The sequence below is a fragment of the Vanellus vanellus genome (genome assembly GCF_965231255.1).
Source record: "Vanellus vanellus genome assembly, chromosome: 5".
In the NCBI taxonomy this organism is placed as follows: domain Eukaryota; kingdom Metazoa; phylum Chordata; class Aves; order Charadriiformes; family Charadriidae; genus Vanellus; species Vanellus vanellus.
In genome coordinates this window covers 55,015,502-55,037,947 of record NC_138910.1, presented here as the reverse complement: position 1 = coordinate 55,037,947, position 22,446 = coordinate 55,015,502, and the positions used below count along the sequence as shown (strand labels likewise).

Sequence of the window (22,446 nt, the reverse complement as noted above, 5' to 3'; positions counted from 1 at the left end):
TAGAAAGAAAAAAAAAAAGGTGAAAGAACCATGATCCTTTGGAAGACATTTAAAACTAGTAAAAGACGTTTGTTTTGCTTATTTTGCCTTTAGACATACTTCATTGAACTGTTAAGTCTTATGGGCTCATATGATAAGAATATACTATTTTTAGAGAAATTTTTGAAACCTCAATATAAAACAAATTCTGTTATCTGTTGGTGCTTCATATATATTGCATATATATTGACAGGATAAACTTTTGGCTGAAGAAGTAAAACGTATCCTGTGCTCTCCTACTGTTGAGTGGATCCACTTGAGTCGTTGTGGCTGGAAGGGTAAGATCTGTTTCAGAAAAGAACATGAGATCCATGTCTGTGTTTCGTACAAAATTGATCAGGTTGATGAGAACATTAACTGTGTGTGAGAGTTTTCTACTTTAGTAATGCATTGCAGCAGTATTGTTCAGGGGAAAGGAAAGACTGTTCCTCTGTGAGAGGCATTTCTGAACTTAAAATTATACTCTAAACTCCATTTTAACCTGTTGAAAAGGTTTGTCTGTCTTTTTAAGTGGTAGCCTGATTCCTGCTGCACCCTGACATGCTTGCAGAATTTTGATACTTTCTGTAGTAAAACTTTGCTGTTCCATAATAGGTGTCAACTTAAATTCTACTGAAGTTGTTCCATTCTCCTCCTATTTGCGCGTTTGGACATGTGCAAGAGAAGCAATTTTGCTAAAGTAGCAAATTATTGTTGCAATTGTCAACAAATTTTAATAGTATTTTATTTTAGAAATCAGAATAACTATTGCAAGCAAACTTTCTGGATTTGTGGAATAAAAAAGAGGATGGATGTAAAGGTCACATTTTAACAAAATTTGTTAGTCAAATGTGTGAGGGGAACTTTTTCTTTTAAAGGTTATTTAGTGCAGAACAACTCAAAACTGGTGTACTTTGTTATATTATAGAATATCTTTTTTTTCCTGATCAAAACCCATATGGTAATTCTTGACCATTTTCACCAAGTTTGTAAAACCATTTCTTGTAATGCATATCTTGGTTTTAAAGGCAATTATTTGTATGTTGCCTGCTTTTAAGATAGTGTTACATCAATGTAAAGCTGTATATGAAATTGATGAATGACCAAATTAAAGGTTCCAAAAAAATCAAAATAGAGATTTGGGCCTTAATCCATCTAACAGTTTTAAGATACTGTATTTTGCTGTATACAGAATGGTGAAAGGTTTGTGTTCTGATTTATTTCAAGGGCTGCTGCTTTCTGCTGATATAAACATATGGTGTGGCGTAGCTGTCAGAACTGAAAATTTGGTATAATGAAAATAAACAGTAAGTTCAATTTCTAAGAAGAATTCTGCCGTACAGCTGCTGTTTCCTGTTGCCTGAAAGAGGTCAGTGTGTGTCCCATATGCTAAAAGTTTAACATAAAATCCAAATGTAAAACTTCAGCGTGATCTCAGTGTTGTTCTATGGCTGCCAGTCTTAACATAGTGCATAAAAATTTAAGAGTCCTACTGTAGCCTGATTTCTTCCTTCACTGGGTAACATTTTATATTTTGTATGTGAATTATTTTAAAATAAAAATTTGGTATGCAGATACAAATTTAGAATGCAAGTTTGCATGCTCAACAGTGTTTTGATTTATGAGTGAATAGCTGCCCAAAGACACATTAAAATGCAGTAGTCTTATTTTTTTGGCTAAGAGAGCGAGAAGAAAAAAGATATACCGCTAGACTGATTGTTTACTTCAGAGAAAAAATATTTTTTTCTCCAATGTATTACTCCAAATAAAATTTATTTTGGTCACAGAAAAGTCAGATATAATGAACTTGTACCGGAAGAGTTTGTTATCCCTGAGCAAAGTATTAGAAGTATTGGATCCAATGGTTGTGGTGCTGGTGACAGTCTTGCTCTGTGCAGGGAGACAGGGAGATTATGTAAAATAAAAATTGTCAGGCATATACAACGCCAGTGTTTTTGTATGTTTGGAATAGGTGATTACACTTGTTTACATATGTTCATGAAAATGACCTGTTACTAGCATTTCTTCAATTTGAATTGCAACATTTAAAACTTCCACAGAAATAATTCTTTACTGGCTGTTTCATTTAGTGCAAATGAGCATATCTGGGTTTTCTTGAAAGTTCGTGACATCGCCTTTAATAAATGGGTATTGCAGGGAAAAATGGTTTTGCTATCTGTACATATGCATATCAGCTTCTTAAATGTCAGATCGAATAGCAGATTCATTTCTTCTCATGATGCTGTAGAGGTAGAAAATGGAGGATATGAAGTCTATAGGTACTTTTGTACAACTTATTTTAATGTAGTCAATAAAAACAGGGTCACTCCAGAAAGTGAATGCTTAATGACTTTCATCTCTTAGAGATGAAAGGGCAATATGACTTAAGTTGACTGTTATGGTAGGGAAATTCTTTTTTATCCATAAAAAGATAGAGGAAAACAATCCACCCGCCAGATACAAAGAGAACTGTTAAAAAAAAAAAAAAAAAAAAAAAAAGTAAAAATCACTTGAAGGTGGAAAACCTATTATACTATATTCACTTATGTGTACAAAATTCTCCCTCTTAATGTATTTTCTGGAGTGTTTTCTGAACTTGACTTTAACTCAGAAAATGCCGACAAATCTTTAATGGTATTTGAAATTTCTCAGTTTCAGTGACAAATTCTTTACCTACGTTTTAAGATAAAGTTCATAAATCCTCTCTATGCTGCCTCAAAACTGTTCTTGTAGGAAGCTTTCCTGTAGGAAACTTATGCTGTGTGTGTGTGTTACTCTACTACCTTGCAGTGTAATATTGAAGGTCATTGATTAGTCAACAATGGATTTATCCCTGAGTTTCCAGGATTAAAGTGCTAGAAGTTGTTATCTTTGCAAGACTTTAGGTCTCAGTGACTTAGTTAAATATGTAGTGTTGGTATACTCTTAAGAGAGAATGCGCAACAAATAAAAGAACAAGTTTTTAATTTATTTTAATGGCAATAGCAGGGTGTATTCCAAAGATCTGACCTTTGGGCAGTGAGGTTGTGAAAGCTACATAAACGGAGACTAAAAGTAGAAAAATAGTAAGTAAAGGGTGAGTAGATAATGTGTATTCATTTCAACCATGCGGGACTAAGATAAGTAACTTTTTATCCCTAAGATTTGTAAAAAGTTATTTTTTTTCTTAATCTCTTCCATTGGCTTTGGCAGACTTGTCATAGTACTACATAAAATGAGTGACTATCAGCAAGTGGAGGAACTGTTTGAAATGTTCTTGTCTTGTAAGAAGTTTTGTACAACTAACAATGTGAGGATAAATTCAAGTCAGTGTTTTAGCTGCAGTGAAATAGTGAAATCTTTGAACATAGGTGCATTTGTCATTAAGGAAAGCTGTAAAAGTGTGTTGCCTTGCATTTGTACAGGCTAAGGAAAATATACATGAAAAAATATTTTAGCTCACTTTATTCATAGTAGACTATGAACCTGAGCTTTGAGAGCATTTACCATGGTTTGTGTGTAGTGCGTCCAGAGAAACTGGGGAACAATTTGAAGGGGAACAATTCTACATCCTAGGTGTATCCAAAGCCTTGTGTGGCACCTGCCTAACTAGGTGGGTACTAAACCTTCCATGTCTCATCTTAAATTTGGTCGTGTTGTATGTTTCTATTGGTAAGTGGCTAATCAACCTCTTCATAAATTAAAGCATGTTTCAGTATGGCAGTAGTAGCATCCAACCTTATTGGATTTGTAAGGCATTTGTATGGAACGTTCCGGCTTCTGATGAACATTTGGTTTTAGTTGTCTTCAGAGTTGGAAGTACTTCTTCAATCCTGTCTTGAGAAAGCTGAAACTCTTCATTCCACTACTCAATGAACATAGTGTTTGCTTAATCAGCCTGAATAGCTTAAAGGCAAGGAGATCTATGCAAGAATTAGAGTTGATGTTGAAGCACATACTGTTAGTTTTTTGAATCTTGTGTATGAAGGAGTGCCTTCAAAATTAGTGGGTGTAAGTGGGATGGCTAAGTCGCATCAAACTGACAATGCAGTTACTTCCAGAGTAAAATAAATGTGCCCAACAAAGAATACTTGTTGGAACCTCGATCAACTTCTTTATTTGTTTTCAACCTCAAAAGCATAAAAGGCAAGTTCAGTGAAGAATTGTAAAGTTTGTAGCCTGTGTTCACTAAATACCTTTGTGAAAGAATGCTTATATTCCCTCAAAAGCGTTTTAACATGGTTTGCTACTCTAAGGGGCTGTATCCAGTGTAAATCCGTACAGAGTGCTCAGAAAAGTTTGAATAATTATAGCAACCAAAGCAACCATAGTAGAATTGTGTTACAGATACTAGTTTTCGTAGGGGAGGAGAAAAAAGTTATGTTTAAAAAAAAAAAAAAGTCAAAATTAGATTGTTAACAATGTATGGGCTGGATTGCTAGTGAAACTTCTTTCTTTTAAAGTTTGTGCATTTCTGAGGTGGGAACTCTGTGGGATTATAAAATACAGATTTTCTCTGAGGTCCCTGAGCATTCTCGTAGAACAAAATTTATAGAAATTCATCCTTAGAGAAACAGCTATGGAGGAAATAGTTATGTTTATATGTTATAGGTCTCTTTGGTGAACACCTGGTAGGGATATTTAAATCAGTCATCTGCATGCAGTGGGTTTTTTGGTTTCTTCACTCATGTATTTTTATCCCTTAAGATCAAAAATAGCAACATGGCTCATAGTAGGTTCTGCTAGGATTCTCAATCTTTTGTGTTCAAGAAATCTCTTATTTTGTTCAAAAAATCTCTTATTTAGTGAAAGTGGTGATAATGCAGAGTTGTTCCCACGGGGTTACAATTACAAGGTTAAGTGAAATTGAGGTAGGTTTCCCGTTACGTGCAATAGCCTCAAATGTTGCAAAAAAAAAAAAAGTTCAACCATGGAGCCTCTCTGTCTGATCTGGATAATCGCACTTACCTCTATTAATAAGATCTAATAGAGTTTGTTATATTGAAGGCACTTTGCAAGTCTAGTTAAATGTTTTGCCATGATAAGCAAGTATTTTCCATATTTTGTGTTTGTTTGTGCTTTAGTTACATCAATTGGAGATTATGCTAATATTTGATTTCTTTTTTTAGCTACACGTTGCTAATTGCTAGGGTTACATCTCTGACAATAACTAAGCAATCATCTACAACTTTATCAGTATCTGATATTTACAGTTCAGTGAATGAAAAATAAAGCATGCTTTTAAGCAAATATTTTTATTAATTTCTGCTAACATTATTGATGGCAGTCTTGTACCAAGATAGTTGCTATATCCCAATTTAAACAAGAAAACATGAAATAGCTGTAAGATATTTCTCAAAAATAATTTCTGACTTGAACATCCAGTAGCAACTCTTATTTGAAATACTTTCCACAAGTGTATATGCAAGTGTGTATGTGAATTACTATTTCTTCACAGCAAATGCAGAAAAATGTTTTTTATAGTACAAGTCAGATTTCCTTGTCCTTAAGGGAGGATATTGTACTACGTAAGACCAAGCAGTTCGGGGTTCAATGCTCCCTGTCAAGTCTATTAAGGTATTATTAAGCTATTGTGCTTTTATGGTTGATGGAAAAGCAAAGAGTAACTCTTGAGGAAATAAAACGCGTGCATAATTCTGCTGATAGTATTTAAAATAACCTTCTGAACAGTCCAGACACACTTGACTTGACTCATCGTGGTTACTATGTGGCGTGCTTCAAAAAAATAAAGCAGTACCATGGCTTTCGAATTTTGTTTCTCAATAGAAAAATTGTTTTACAAGGGTGAAAGAGAGTATTATGCGCTTTTTCTTGTACCATGTCTTTCTCATTCCCCTTTTTATCTTTCCAGTAATGCTCTGGTCATTACCCAACCACTTAGAAATCTACAGAGCATTTCAGGAAGTGTTGTGCTCAATATTTACTTTGAAGTTTAAATCTGGTAGCTCTAAGAGTTGGTCTAAACATGACTACAGATTCCTAGATTACTGTTGAAAATGCAGTTTGGTTTTAAGGGGGAAAAAAGAAGAAATTTAAAAGTGGAGCTTCTTCAGCCATTTAAATTTACTTTTCCCATGTTACATCTTTCCATGTTACCCTGACCCCCAGCTTCATGTCCCCACTCACTTAAGATGAGAGCAAGGATTTGCTGTCTAAAGTGATGAAGCATCATCCAGTATGTGTTTTTTAGGTATTGTATGTGAGGGATATTTATTTTATCCTCTTTTACCAGAAAGGTGTAACTAGCCAAACAGACTGTGACTTTAATCCTGGAAATGCTGTAGTGATGGAGAGAAAAGAGAAGTGTAGATTGTTAGGATAGCCCTGGGGATGACAAAAGCATTTATGTTTATATGTCTCATCTTGTAACTTTAAGCTGCAGCATGGGAAGAAGTGATGTCTTTACAGTGATTCCCGTTTTCCTCCAAACCACTGTTTTCTCAGTTCGGAGAACACTTATACTATTGAGAGTTACCAGCATTCGATGACGTACCGGTTTTCCCTTTGACTTTTTTTACCCTCATGTAAACTCATTTCCAACTCTCAGGTAAAAAGTAGAAGGAGAGTGAGTGATGTGCTGAGCTTACTGTATCTGTCTCACTGCTTTACCTGCTTGTTTACATGAAGGAAAAAATCATTAGAATTAAATGTTGATACATGGAAGCGAGACAGACATTACTGTCCCACTCGACAGGAACTGGTAGAGACTGTTACTTAACATTGTCTACATACTAGCGAGAAAACATCTTCTTGCCTGCCTGACAGATTGATAAAGAGAGAGCTTGTCTTAGAGAAGTTTTCACACTGTGCTGAGAAATGGAGAGACAAGGACATTAGGATTATGCTGTCCCAGATGCCTGAGACTCATTGTCCAGAACTCATCTGTGTGTCTCTGTACAGTATTACATGTGCCATGGAAAAAAAACTGGGGGAAAGGAGGGCTGTGCAGCTTCTCCTCTGACACATCATTCAGTTTAGTAAACCTATAAAAGGAAACAAACCTAACAACTGAATGCACTGACTTCACTTATCCAGGTTCTTCTCTGTGTATTCACAAGTCAGTAGAAAGATGTTTTTTGCCGATGTGGCCTTACTGACCAGGGGTTGGTACTCTGTAGTGCTATCCTTCAAATGATGGGTAGTGGTTACCTAAAGGTGTTGTGAGATGCTTGAAAATTTTGATCAGGCTCTGAAGAAAAGATCTCTCCCACTACCTGTGCACCTTGGAGGGTCAAGTATTTATTGTTAAGATCTTGAAACTGTCTGTGCCCTTCGAATTTATACTTTGTGAGAACTCATTTTGCAATTACTACGGGACTGGCTTTGGTCCTCTTTAAGACAATTTGGATTCCGTTCAGTGATTAAGGCTTTTTGAAGTTCAGCAGTCATATCTTGAAGCATGAAATTGCTCATTAGTTTTAAGAGAAAATAAGTGAGAATACGTGCGCATGCAGGGATGAGTATGGGAACTTGGGTGCCCTCATGTGAAAACAGAGAAATTCCTGTTTCTGGAAAGTTTAATTATTCTTACTGAAACTATCTCCTCTTTGTGGAAACAGCTGGTACACCAAATACTGTTACGGCAGATTTCCAGCATGTACTTAGGCTATGGAGTAGTCTCGCTAGGTCTCATAATCTCTAGCTTTAGAACTTGGTATCTTGGCCAAAGAATCTTGAGAAATGTCTCTCGCTCTAGCTGCCTTAGAGTTTGCCTTGGAAAAAACGAAGAAAGTTGAATAACATTTCTCTGGTAAAGGACAGCAAGGGAGATTTGGAATAAGGTGATATTGCATTAAAGGGCAAAGTAATTTGGCAGAAAATAAACCCCCTTGCGTTCCAGCCTGTATCAGAGGGGCTGGGGGGCAGCTAGGCTTAGATTCTGAGCGATGCCCAACTCAGCATTGAAAGTCCAGTCGCGTTCAATATGTATATTGAACTATCACAATTACAGATGTACTAATAACACCATACACAATTTGATCTAGCAGCGTTCCATGAACTAGCACGGCTACACTTAAGGATTTGGATGTCGTTCACTATGAACTTGCATGGCTAGATTGCTGAAAAGTGTAGTTATTGAAGCAACAGATGCACGAGTTCTTTTTGGATTGCCGGTCATAGTTACTGTCTGCAAAGCATGTGCAAATGCTAATGATGTTAGTAATACAGCCTGGCTACAAATGCACCAAGTGATAAAACAACTCTATGGAGATTTATAAACTTCCCAAGGAAACACTTGGTATAGCCCAAGTCTTACCCACAAGCGTCCTTATGGGGGGGAAAGAGAGGCTCAGCCTGACGACTGATCCCAGAAGTGATGGTATTTCCCTGACCGCGTTGGTATCTTCCCTGACATCCCTCCTCTCTTAAGCTATTTTTATACTAGTTTTTACCTTTCAGGTGGAGCTTGAGGGGCTCTAGTCATACATGCTTTTGTTATGATTGGTGTAAAATTTTCTTGCTTTGCTTTTAAAGGTTTAGACTGAAAAATTCAGAGCGCAGACTCTGTGAGGAGTGGTTGCGCCTTGGAGGTGGGTAGTATTTGGGATGGAGGTGTGTTTTGGTATTATAATGACACTATAATGAGCAAAGTTCACCCAAAAGATAGCATTTTGTCAAAAAATGACAGATCATTGGCTCAGGGTAACAATTAGGCAGCTTATCAGTTCTGTAAGACCTTCAAGGGTTCGATTTGACCCTCAAGTTCACATTTTATCACAGAGCTTGGCCATGGTGTCTCCACTCTGCTCAATCCTCCACACTGTTTTTCTTAGAGTTCGCGCACCAGATTCCACCAGTGTCGTTAACTTCTAAGGTTGCGTAGGGAACCTCTGTGAAATGTATCCTTTGCATATCAGCTGCACTCCGTCCCTGGAAGTTTCATCGATGCTGTACTTTTCTTCAAAATGTGAATATAACTTAATCTCTAAGTCACCTCCAGTAATTATCCCACAGGTGGTAAAACCAAATTGGGAATAATAATGGGAAAGCCTAAGAAAGAATAGATACAGAAATCATTAGTTGCTTCCTTTTTGTTTTCTTTTCCCAGAAGAAGGGGAAAAAGTTGGATGAAAGGTACTTCCTTTGGTGATCAGATGATGATTAGTGATTATATGGCAATCAAAGTGTAAAGTTGCAAGTGAAGTCTTTGGATGTAGGGTGTTCTGGGGCAAAGGAGGTTTGATGCTCTCTAGAGCTGCTAGGGTGACCCTTCAATACATGGCATGTTGAAATAACCATGTAGGCTTTTCACACGTGTTTATACATTTGTATGAGATCTTGCGTCTGAATTTCCTGAAATATATTTGAGGCAAATATTTGGCTTAGACAATCTTTCTGTTCACAGGAAACAGAAGATCAGAAGATCTATGCCATAAATTTGACTGATTTGTAATAAAATTTACAAATGCTAATCCCTGTGATAGTCATTTTCCTTACACAGTACAGGGATCCTGAGTGTTTCTTTTGGATGTAGTTAGACCTATTCACATTCTGCTATGCTGTTTCTTTGAGTAGTTTTTCAATATATACAGCCTCTTCTTAGTACTTTATTTTGCATTTTTCTGCAGTGTTGAGCATTTTATAACATGGGTTTGAACCTACGGAAAGTTGAACCTGCCCTTTAGCTTTGATTTTTAGAAATTCATTCTTTGGTTTTATGTCAAACAGTTCCCTATCTGAAGTATGCTGTTACGTGAATGAATTGCAGTTTGTTTGAGGAAGTTAATTCTGTTGGCATTTGCTGCAATTATTTCTAAGTTTATGGTGTTAGGTAATGAAGAATCTAAACCTCTTAGTATGTTGGAAACATGTGAGAGTCAGACACGACAATAAACACATCAGTGGATTCCATAAGCAGCATGAAATTTAGGCTGAGGAAGTAGCAATAGATAATGCTGTAGTATGATTCATTTTCCATTAAATCTGATTCACTTCTTGTGACTCATAATAAATCATTGATTAAACATAAAATGATCTTCCTCTCATTGCAAAAAGTAGAGAGGTCCAATAAAAATAGCCAGGATATTTGGTTCTGCCTCGGAATCTGTTCAGTAGTTGCTTAACTGAAGGTATTCCAGTTGTTCGTGAAAGTTCCCATAAGAATTTCATTATAAATTCCTGGTCAGAATGAATGTTTAATACTTTACATACCAGAAATGTCATCCACAAGTTTGATCAATTAAGTAAAGCAAGGAAAAGTAGGGAACCAAATTATTGAGAGCTGTTTAAAAGAAAGCTATAATGAGTGTGGCTGAATTTCAATTTACTTGTAGTGTGACAAATTCTTCCTTCTCCGTCTCAAAAGTTTTATGATTACGGGAAGCATTCTGGATAAGAAATGTGTTATGCACATGCAAACTTTATAACCAAAATCATTTGAAAATCGAATCTTACAGCTGAGAAGAAAAAAGTCAATGGAACAAAGTTTGAGTGCAGAAATTTAGTCTTTGCTTTAAGCTTTGACTTAAGAAGGATATATTTTCCCTTTGATATTGTTTCACTATGTATACTTAAATTGATGCATTTGACTTGCCATTGTTGCTCAACAAACATGGAAAATAACATGACAAATAAAGAGGGAAAATACTGTGCCTATGTTGCATGCCTAAAGGAAAAATTTCCCCCCTTTCTCCCACCTAGCCCTGTATTTCTGCTTTAATGGTAGGCTCGAAGTTTTGAACATTCCTGAACCTCTTGCACTTAATGTACCATCCAGAATAAAGCCTCTGGCTGTTCTGCTTGAAAGAAAACACATTGCCAGAGCCCCAAATGCATCCCCCCTCCTTTCTTTCCCCTCCCGTTGTTACACTTAAGGTCCCTGCATTGCAGCCATGCCTGGCTGTGTACCCCTTTAATCCAGACCCTGGCTCTGACCCACAGACTTGACTTTCTGGCTTGACTTCAGACCGATCTTATTGCCGTGGACTTCCCTGGTAATCACTGCTTGTGCCTGACCCTGGTTACTGTCTACATATCTGATCCTGACCTTTACCTGCTGGTTCTGCTTCTTGGCTCGACCCTTGGACCTTCTTCATATCCTGTCTGAAGACCTGGACTGTGCCTGAGCTGGCTCCCATCACTGGACCTGCTCTGCTCACCTTGGCCAGGTACAGAGGGACTGTGCTGCTGTGGGTGAGGGCACTGCCCTGCCTGCCCCTGTGTTAGCCCAGCTTGTCCTCCTAGGTAGAGCAGTCTGCCCTTGCTGCTCCCTGACTCCCTACTGCTCTGGACTGAGCATTGATCAGACCACAACAGCTTAACTGAGTTGAACTGAATCAAACTAAAACATACTGAATATCATCAAAATCACAGCTATGTCCAGGACTTGGTGGGTTTTAAATCAAGTTTAAAAAAAATAAAATCTGGGCTTTTTTGATGAGGTCTTAAAGACTCCTCAGGTATTCTGAGGGTTTATATACTTAATTACATCTGCATCGCTTTCTGACAGCACTGTCCTCAGATTCTAAGCTTAATATTTTGATAGATTCTAAGCTTAATAGTTTGATTCCTGCTTCTACATTAGCTGTTTATCATAGTTATTCTAGCTCTCTGGAGCTTAATGTGCTTCTAGATTTCGATTTTTCTCTTCTTCTTTCACTTGGTGCCGTACTTCTCATGCTTCAACTCAATCAGATTCAGTGACTCTAGAGAGACCATTCAGTGCTCACACTGTACTGCAAATGTTGCTTTTTCTAGCTTCTGTCTTCTTCCTAGCTAGCCATCTCGAGATGTAGTAACATTTTAATGTGAAAGCAATCCTCAGTAACTTTTATGAAGGAACTGTCCTGATGACAAAACATTCAAAACAATCACATTTCTAATGATTTCATGATAGTAGTGTGTTACATACATGTCCCTTCTTTGCGTATCTCTTTTTCATGCTCAAACCCCTTCAATATCTGGGAAAGTCTAATTCCCTGTTTTTCTTTCTTCCTTTGCCAGTTACCAATTGGGATTTGAACTGCCAATGATGTTTTGTATTTATAAAATATTTTATAAATATGTAATCTTACAGTAAAATACAAATACAGAAGTCAAAGCCAGAAGAGGCTGTTTGGTTGATGGTTTCAGAAATATTTTCTGATTTATTCAGTTTAGGACACTAATCTATGGTTGGCTTTGGAGGCCTGGCCCCTGATGGTGTTTGTGTGAGGGAAAGGAAAGGGGGGTGTTGGAGGAAATTTGTTGTTTTCCCTGGAAATGATGCAGCAGTGTCCAAATTCTATGCAGCTGGAATTTTGGTTCAGCGCTTTGAAGTGGGATGAGACACTTCCAGTAGATAGTTATCCTTTCTATATTTCATGACTCACTCAAAGCTGCATGCTGTGCCATCTGCTAACAGTTTGAAGCCACCAAAAACCTATTAACAGTATTGTCTGGATTACTTAACAATAAGTCTGACTAAGCGTGCCTAGAGCTTGACGTAGACTCAGGATACCAAAAATGGTAAAAATGGTGACCACCCGAGAGGAAGCCAGGTGTAATTGAAAGGGCTTAGTGCAGTGCAGAAATTGGACGCTCTTCTGTCTTGAGGAGAAGTTAGCAATGCTTGTATACAAGATGACGCTGGAATTGAAACTACTTGGAGAGTTTACGGAAAACTGAAAACAAAGAGCTGAAAAAACAGAGCTCAATACCAACAAAGAGTACTCAGACTGGAAAAACAAGAAAAGTGGCATTTTCTATCACACAGACAACTCTGGCATCTTCTGCAGAAGTGGAAGGGATTTAAAAAGACATGATGAGAAGGGTGACGATTTATATAATGCTAGAGCTACTTGTTTTTAATGTTAGATGGAAATGTATTGCAGTAATGTTCATGCAGTATTTGCATCAGGATAATTGCGTCATATGTTCTTTCCAAAACAAATGAGTACAAGTAGATATACAAGAGATAAGCAAGTTAGATAGTACCATCAAAGACAATGTCCTGAGAGTTTTGTTCTCAGAAATCTGGGGCAGGGATTGGAAATTTTGTAATGAAGGTGGAAGAAACAGCTGAAAATATGCCTTGGTTGGATGGGAGAGCAAGAGAAGTGAGGAGAACCCTGTTTCTTTGTGTTGTAAGGAAATAAGAAGTGTTCATTATTCTTATAACTCTCTCACCAATTTTCGTTAACACTGACGTCTCAGAAATGGTTACTTTTCGTTAAGCAGACCTAGATGGCTTTTCTGCTATGCAACGCTGAGTTATAAACTTTCTCTTCTGCCTGTATCCATACATTACTGTAGGTGACAGCTGGAGATATACACGGGTATGCAAAGCCATCCATGCATCCTTTCTGTTGACGATGGCTTCTCTTTGACCCCAGAGCTACATTCACTGACTTGTGTCTACTGCATGGTTTATTGCATACACAAAAGCAAGGTACAGGAAATAAAAGTTTATAATTCTCAACTGCTGTAAAATCTTAATGACTGTGCTCACAGCAGGCAGAGTGGGTACATGGTTATGCTTCAGGTTCTATTTTAGATAGCCTGAATTTACAGTCCTCATATCTTGGTAAGTATAACCCCTTGCTATATGACAAAAGGCTAGCTCTAAAGATAGTAGTCTCTTCACTGTGGTGAAGCCAAAGTCCAGACCTTTGTTCTGGTATAAAGGTTTGGTTTGTCTATGTAAAGTATTTAATTTCGAAATCATACGTTCATATATTCTTCCCCCCCCCCCCCCGAATAAAAATATTTAATAAAAAAATCAGACAATATGTCTCATTTTATGTATCAGATGCAGCAGTCATTCCACTGGTGAGGAAAAACTGATGTGGACTAATGTGTTTGTTTTTTTTAAAGACGAGCCATGTTAATTGGTTATGGTTTATATGTTTCAATTAGTTTTGGACTTAGGTCTCATACACTACATAAGGAAGTTTTTAATTATCCTTCGCTTTCTTGTGATGATGTCGTGATCAACAGTGGAGCTTAAGAGCTTCACGACTTTTTTTAGATGTTGTCACAACACATTTGAAACTTCTTTTTAGTGTTAGAATATTTTTTTTTCCCAGCATTTGACTGATTCCCAGTTCTGCAAATATTTACATGCATATGAAGAGTCCTACTAAAGTCAGATTTCTTACATAAATAATTCACTCAGACATGTAGGAAGACTCATGTCTGCATATATCATTTACGTACTTGATTAGTTCACTGTCTTTGAGTATTGAAATACTTGAAATACTTGCTGTATTTCTAAACAGTTTTCCAATATGAGACCCTAGTATATAATTGCAGCAGACAAGAAATACCTCCAATGTTTTCTTTCACTCTCTCAGTAAAACTAAGTTCAGAGCAGCTGAGTGATGAATTAAAAATGAGATGTTTAATTTAGACTGGGCTTTAGTCCATATTGTTCTCAGTCCATTATTTATAAGAGGGTTTATGCTTTACTGTTCTCATGTGTATTTACAAACTTGGTAAACACTTAGTGTTTGAGGTCACCATTTCTTTCTGCTGAACCATGTATTGAACAATTAAAGTAAAAAATCTTTTATGTGCTGTTCCTGTTCTTCATTTTTATCTAAACTTATCTTTATTCTTTGCTACTCTTGTAATTTCTTTCCTGACCTTTTTTCTTTTGCAATATGGTCAAAGGAAAATCTATCAATTTCACAAGTTCATGGTAGAAGGAGGTTGAAGAAAAACAGAAAGTTGAGTAATATTTATACATGCACAGGCCACTTCGAAATTACAAAATATTAAACTAGTCTGCTTTGCATGAAGTACTAATTAATTAATCCAGTCTTAATGTATGCTTTTGTATTTTTTATCTCTGAGGATAAAGCATACAGTAACAGATTCTTTAAACTTGAAAACTCCATTTCTTTGACTGCTATGTAGAAGTGGGAGACAAAAGTAACTTTTTTCGGTGATAGTGTGATCTCTTTGTCCAGCTTCTTCAATTGACTTTGGAAATGTTGGAAGTATTAAGGCATATTTTTACTTTTAAGTGTGTGGTGTACCACATACATGGTTAGTACGTACAGAGTTAATGAAGCATAAGCACTAATAAGATTTGTATTTGGTTTGCTGTTAAAACTACCTCAGGATTTACCGAGTAGTCCAACTCTTCTCGTATCTCAAGGATATAGTGTGTAAAACCAAGGCAAGGTTGGGCGTGCCTTTCTTTGGGAGCTACAATTAGTGTTGATAGGTGCCAGCTAGTTTTACTGACTGATTCTTTTTGACCACATCATAGGCTTAATGATGTCTGACATGTCCAGAAAGGCTTGTGACACTGATGGGGTAGGAACTAGTCAGCTGGGATATTTCATTTTCCAAAGATAATCATGTCAGAAACTTGAGAGGCTGAGCTTGCTGCAGAGAGGACTCTCCTTTCTGCCTAAGCCAGACAGGGGGAGCACCAAGTCTGGATGTCCTCCTGCAGTGGAGCCACTTCTGGTTTACAGGTGCCTTCACAATACCCTGTCCTCAATTAATATTTTGTCCTAAACTCCAAGAGAACAGAGCTGATAGCGTGGGATCATCTCTAGCTGTTTGCTCTTCGTGTTTTCAGGCTGTATCTACATAGCCTAAGTTGGCTACAGTATGACTGTAATTTATTATGGTTAATTGGAGTACAACTGGGGAAAATGCAGCCAGCAGAGACTGATGTAGAAAGCTCTTTGCTACTTACCAGAGTGGACAGTGTTTCTGGGTTTTTACTGCATTCTTATTTTCTGACTTTATCTAGATTGAGGGACATCTGCCCTACTGTTATGCTACATACCATGGCCTCGCTGTGGGAAAAGGAGAGGATTTCTGCTTTCTTCCTTGGGGAATGCCTCAACTATGAGGGGGTTATGGAGCAGGTGAGCACTGTCACTGCTCTTTCCCTCTGCACATCTTTAAAAGAAAAGTGTGAATCCCATTCTTCCTTAGAAAGGAAAGCTGTGGGAACGTGTTCATCAGGTGTGTGCTGGACTCTGCACTCAACGTCATCTTCACCTTCTCTTGAGCTTAGTGTCCTGTGCTGGCAGAGGAGGGAGGGGGAGGATTTACAGGGGCATTGCATTGGGTGTTTGCTGTCGGCCACTTGTAGGAGTCTCCATCTTCCTGGCTGTTTTGGACACTAAGTTCCCCCTCAGTGTTGTAGTAGTGAACAGCACTTTACTGGAATTCAGAGACCATCGGACTAAAAGATACAGACTTAAGTCTTCAGATTCTTTAATGGAGTTTGATGCCAAGAGTTTCTGTGAAAATCTTTGCCCTCAGCCACTTGGCGTATCTTCTTTGGCAACATATATTTTACATGATACGTTACTTTTGGAACCGTGTCTCTGTGTTAACAGCCGTGAGGAGAATCAATGTGCACAGCGTGTCAACAAATGACTGGATGTGTGTAATGCAGGGACTACGCTCAATTACTGCCCAGTCTCTGCTGGCTTCTTGGCTTCATATTTTCATACCCAGTCGCTGTAAAGCACTGCTGTAGCATGTTGGATTTGCCTATTCTGTGCTGACGCCTTTAGCAGGAGGTCGAAGTAGGCTAGATGAGGCTGAACAGTGTTTACAAATCGATTATAATTTGCAGAGTCTAACATTATTTGGCTTTAAGCATGCAAAGAAAAATTAGCTTTTTAATATAATTCAAGCAAATCATAAGCAGCGAGTCCTTCTGGTGTAGAGAAGTCTTAAGTCTTATCTTAACTGACTAAGAGTGTACATTAAATTAATCTCAAGCTCCCAGAAGTTAATATTAACTCAATTATACTGAAGTCACCATTATAATATATTTTGGAAATTTATTAAATAAGGAAGTTTGTGCGTATGTTCAGTTGCATCAGTTCTCTTATGATCCATTTTGTTGACATCTTTATCTTTCTTCAAGTCCTTGGCAGTTACTAATTATTAAAGAGAGCAGTCATGCCTATAGTTAAAACAGTCTAAATTGTTGACAGGACTGAAAAAAAAAAAACCTGTAGCAGCATCCCATTTTACCTCAAGACTTGCAACTAATGACTCTCTGGATTTTTTGGTGGTTGGGGTTTTTTTTTTTGGTGCAATTTTCTCTGTATGTTTGGGGGGTTTTATTTAAAAAAAAAAAAAACAACACTTTTTTTTTTTTTTAAATAAGAGTTGCGTGTAGTCTCCTAGCAAGGTGAGATATCCACTGTCGCAGAAAAACGCTCTCACTTGTCAGTCACTGCATTAAGTTTCTCAGCATCCATCCTAGTTTTGTGCACTTGTGTGCCAACAAATATGAAGAACTTTCATTATTTCGTAGCTCTTTTGAACAGAATAATGACTTTTAGTGGAATTTCAAATGTAATATCCTATTTGTATGGGTACGCATAGGGCACAGGGTATTTTGTTATAGTTTCTTGTGGAAAATCATATTCCTTTTGTAAAGTTTGGCTGTGGAGATGGAGAGGTACAAACGTTTGAAACTCCATTCATGGACTTCACAGTAACGTGTGCACTAGAGCTGTTGACTAATAGGAAATGAAGTTTAGCCATGAGAGCCTGAGGTACGGATGTCGTTGCAGGAATGGAGGTTCTTTTTCTTTTAATCCTTAGTGCACCTGCCAAAAAGCTGTTATGAGAACTTCTGTTTTGTTTTTTTTTTTTATTTTATTTCAGCTGAAAAATTTGATCAGTCATGAATATATACAGCATTTTGATTTGGAAGTATTACATAACCCCTTTCTGAAAAGAAGATTCTGGAAAAACCTGTTTTTTAAAGTTTAATTTGAATTCAAAAGGAATCCTTAGACTAGCTGATGGTGCAGTGGAGCCTGTGAAAGGCTCCAGTTATGCCATAATAGATACAGTAAAAAAGATACAGTATGAAGCAAAATAAAAAAAGTTAACAATAGGGTGCAAGAATCTGCGATGGCACAAACTAGCTTATTGCTTCTGCAATCAGTGACACAAAATCAGTTTGCAGCAGCACTAGTTTCTGTATATTTATGTAATTGTGGGAATAAAATCTAATGAGGTTCCTGAAGGCAAAATGTTTTGGTGCTTGTTGTTGGTTTTTGTTTCCTCCTCTGCCTTTTTGGGTTAACAAATTCAGACAGAAGAGGAGCAGAAGAAGTTCTAGCATGAATGTGAGTATTGCATATTCCTACATGTATATGTAGGTGTGAGTGATTTTTTTTTTTTTTTTTTTTTTTTTTAACCAGTATTGACTGTTACAAGTTCTTGCGTGTCAATGTTAGTTTGCATAAATTAAACCTCAGTTGCATTGGGACAATGACAGAAATGCAAAGAAATGCTCCCCTCTCTTTTTCTATTCTTAGTTTTGAACTTAAAAAAAAAATAAATCCTGCAAGTTAAAACTCAGTCTTTTAATTATGGTATAAAGATGCCAGAAAGAAGAAACAAGAAAAAGAACAAGAGATCTTCTTGTGCCTCTTCATTTCATCCCAAACTTTGTCTAAAAACTTGAAGGTGCTACTTGCATTGTTGCCAAGTTATCCTACTTCAAAGGGATGCTCGGGATTTGCAGTATTAGTTCCCCAGAAACCCAGGCCATGTCTGGTTGGTTTTTTTTGTTCTTTTTTTTTTTTTTTTTTTTTTTAATGGTGGCTTTATTCAGTTACTGAGGATTTTTTCTATTTATACAGTACATGTTAAAGAAACTATATGCTTATATTAGGCATACCTCCCATTCTGTTACAACTTGCTTACTTTTTTTTTTTTAGTACGGCTAGAGCAGAACTTCAAAAGCAGTCAGTGTCTTATTCTTATTCTTATTCTTCTAATAAGTTGTTGTTAGAAACTGCATCTAACTCAAAAATATCCATCCTCAGCCTGCCCTTTCAGAGCTGTCCATAACAGGACATGGTTTTGTTCATTCCTCATTTTAAAAGAAAACATCTCCTGTTAAATCTCCTGTATGAGACTCACCGCACCATGGCCTGAAGCAAATGTTCGTCTCGTATTTCATAATATGGGTTGGCTGGTGGGAGAAAGCAAACCTGAGCAAATGGAGAAGATGTATGTGTCTTGCAAAAGTAACTGTAAGCTATTTTTTTTTCAGGACCCAATCTTTCTCCTACTGTCAGAAGGATGGAAACCCATATAAATAGGGCCTGCACAGGTTCTGACATAGATACATTACCTACAACATGGATATTGGAACTTTTGTCCCATGCTCCAAAATTTCCTCTACTGAATTTCACAGAACTTAATAAACTGGCTGAATTCAACAACTCCAGAAAAAGAATTGGGTAGACCATCTTTTTTATGCATGAGGGCAGGAAACATTTTGATGAATTTCTACCTTTGCCTTTCAGGTGGCTGCAGTGTTGCACCTGGGGCATCTCCGGGAAACGTAAATCTTGCTGTTGGCAGAGGTGGTGTGTTGGCTGCTCAGCGGCAAACCAAATGAGAACGAGTCCTGGCATAAATAACAACGGCAGCCCCGGTTATGTAGGGGGTGAAGTTAATGATAGATGTTTTGCTTTTGACGTCCACTTCTGGCTTTCCCTTGTGGCATCAGGAGTACGGTCTTCCAAATACAGATCGCCAGGTTGGGTTTTGGGGCATGGGACGTCCATGGCCCCTGCTGGCGGTGCGGAGGTGAGCAGTTTCTCACTTTTCTTGGACTGTCCGATGAGCTTTTCAGTGTGCTTTCTGACACAGCTCAAATGTACGGCTTTGTGGGTGTCTCTACTTCTGTCCTGAGACTTCTCTCAGGAAATAGCTAAGCTAATTTTAGAAGCAAAAACAGTTGAAAGAGGCCCATTGCAAATGCAGCCAGAGTATCTCCCGTCTAATCAGTTATGAAATCTGATTGATGCTAAAGTGTTTTTTTTAGCAGAATGTTTATTAATCTTGAAGGGGGTGGGGAGAAAAACAACACAAGAGATCTTTTACGAGGCAGACATAAATGAACAGAAGCTCTTTAAAAATGAACTTGTGGGAACTGGGAGATTGATGCAATACATCACAGGGACAGAAAAGCCAGACGACAGCTTTCCGAGTACATGTTGGCATAAAATCAGATATAGAGAAAAGAAACTATGGTACTTTTTGCCTGACATGACCTGAGGACAAATACTGGCTGTTGTGCAGCTCTTGCATGCTTCATGCTTATCTTGGGTATATCGTGTTCTGTAGTGATTAAAATACAGTTTCTGGTGACAGCAGGAACCCAAATGCCCTTCTGAATTGTGTGCAAAGTGCGACAGTTGTTCCTTCAGCGCAGGTCATGTTTCAGTGTATGTTTTAGCAACAGCTTTTTATTGCATTTGATTCCTCTGCTGTTGCTTCAAATGAAAATACAGGAAATACAAAATCTTATAGCAAAATTCTGTTTATAAGGGGTGAGGTAACATGTTGTCAGGGTCCATGAATGTTGCATGGATTCACATAGTGCCAGGAAGGTAGGGAAGACAAAAACAAAATGACTCTTCTACTTTAACATCTTTCATCTAAATTCTTTTACTTCTTTTTTTTAGAGTTGCGTTGCAGAATGAACAGCTGCAGGAGAATACTGTTCTCTTGCTTTTTGCACCATGAGTAGAACTAGTGCTATTTTCAGAGCAGGACTGCTGTTGAGGGCTCCTCTCTTCTTAGGCTGTCTACAAGAGCCTGGGAGATGAAGACAGTGCAACAAAAGGTGTACAAGCTTCTTTACTTGTGTTCCGTCATGTGTCTCATCCATTTTATGGTGTCTGCTCCTGAATAAATCTTTACCATGTTCCAATTCACCACCTGGGTGGTTGTTTTTTTGTTTGTGTTTTTTTTTTTTTAACATATTGAGGATTTTGTCTTATTTGAATCTTAAATAAGTATCAGTAGACTGGAAAATGTTACTAGGCTGCAGTCATGAAAAACAGACTTTAACCTAAATAGAGTAGGTTTGAAACTTAAAGGTTTGAGCCTGGCTTTAAACACTCACAAAATTTTGGCTGCATGTTATCGCACAAGTTACCAGGTGCCAGATTATTTGAAACTATGCATACATTTCTCCTCTGACTGCTACATGCGAAACAAGCAATTTCATCTCATTTTCAGTAAGATGATGCTTCCTGGTCTTCCTTGTAATCAGCTTCAGAAAAGGGGTATTTTGTACGGAGAAGAACAAGCTGTCATAAACGTAGTGCCATTCTAGAACACTTTGTTACAACTGATTGTGCCTTAAATGTCATCTTTGGGAAGACTTTTTTATCTATCTCTTTAGTCTGGGCCAAAATGAACACTGATGAGCTATTTCTTGTGCGATTGAAATTCTCGGAGCACAACTGATAACAGCAGTAACAGTCATGTAACGTACAACTTGTTATAACTCTCTGCTGTAGAGCTCTTGCCACAAACTTTAGTGGGAACAGATGAGTGTGCTGAAAGCTCTTGACAAATCCTATCCAGAGCGTTTTTTGAGAACTGTAGGACCCGATTCAAGGATATATGCGAAGACCCAGCATGAGGCATGGGAGTGAAAGCCCTAAGGCAAGGAAGCTTTTCCACTATTCATGTTCTTAAAATTGTTTTGGTGCTCAAGTCATTTCTGAGCCAAAAACAATCAGATATTAGGCTTCAGCAAACTTATGAATGTCGGAATTATTTTGGGGAATAGGGATCCTTCATTATAACCACATATTTTGCCAAGATATGATGTGTGGCCCCAATTCAAAGAAACTGTAAATACTACAATTTACCCAAATTATTGTTCCCTTGCTATGCCTTAACTTCAAAGAAAAACAGTTTCTTAATAGTTTGTATGAGGCTATAAATATTTTTTTTATTGCATACTGAGAAAAGAATAGCATTTCATGAGTCATACTTATTGTGGGGTCTGTGGACAAAGCTTTCAAGGCCTGATGTGTTCCCACAATATGCAAAAGCCTTAAGGTTCAACAGCCTTGCTTCTTCCAACAATAAATCAAAGACAGATTCATAAAATCTCTGACGTGAATAGCTGAACCTACTTCAAGAAACACCTTGATCACTAAGTTGCTATCAGATCTGAGCACAGGAAGGGAACTATATACAAAGCCTCGTTAAGGGTCAGATGAAGAAAAATGCCCAGAAATTTCTTGGGTTTGCTTGGTGTCATCAGTCTGTGTTGGAGGGTAATGAGTTTACTGAATGCTTTAATGTGTAACTGACAGGATTGTTTTGGGGGGTTTGTTTTTTTGTTTTGTTGGGTTTGTTTTTTTTTTTTCCAAATTATTTACTTGAAATGAAGCCTGCTTAAAAGAGGTGACACTTGGCCATAATTTATTGCAAGTGGCACAAATCCTGTTCTGTTACACCTCTCTAATCCTGCTGAAGCCCATGGAAACAAAGAGAAGGATTTGGCCTTCAGTATTATAACTTAAAACTTTGAGCCACATTGCAAGATAAGCTGTCTCTATACCATTTTGGTCAAAGATTTTAATGTTTCTCTTGTGTGAGAATTACTGAATGTGGAAATTCCAATTAGAGTGTATTTTTTGCAAAAATGACAAAACCAAAACTTGAAAAGACAGCACTTTA

The 22,446-nt window shown here is 37.5% G+C and overlaps 1 long non-coding RNA gene across 1 annotated transcript; it reads left to right on the top strand.

The window, feature by feature from the left end:
- Window positions 1-257: 257 nt before the first annotated feature.
- Window positions 258-20,569, top strand: LOC309672748. Its single transcript, XR_014269260.1, has 4 exons — window positions 258-317; window positions 1,246-1,387; window positions 19,260-19,545; window positions 20,427-20,569. It is a non-coding gene; the product is annotated as an uncharacterized lncRNA (long non-coding RNA).
- Window positions 20,570-22,446: the final 1,877 nt, after the last annotated feature.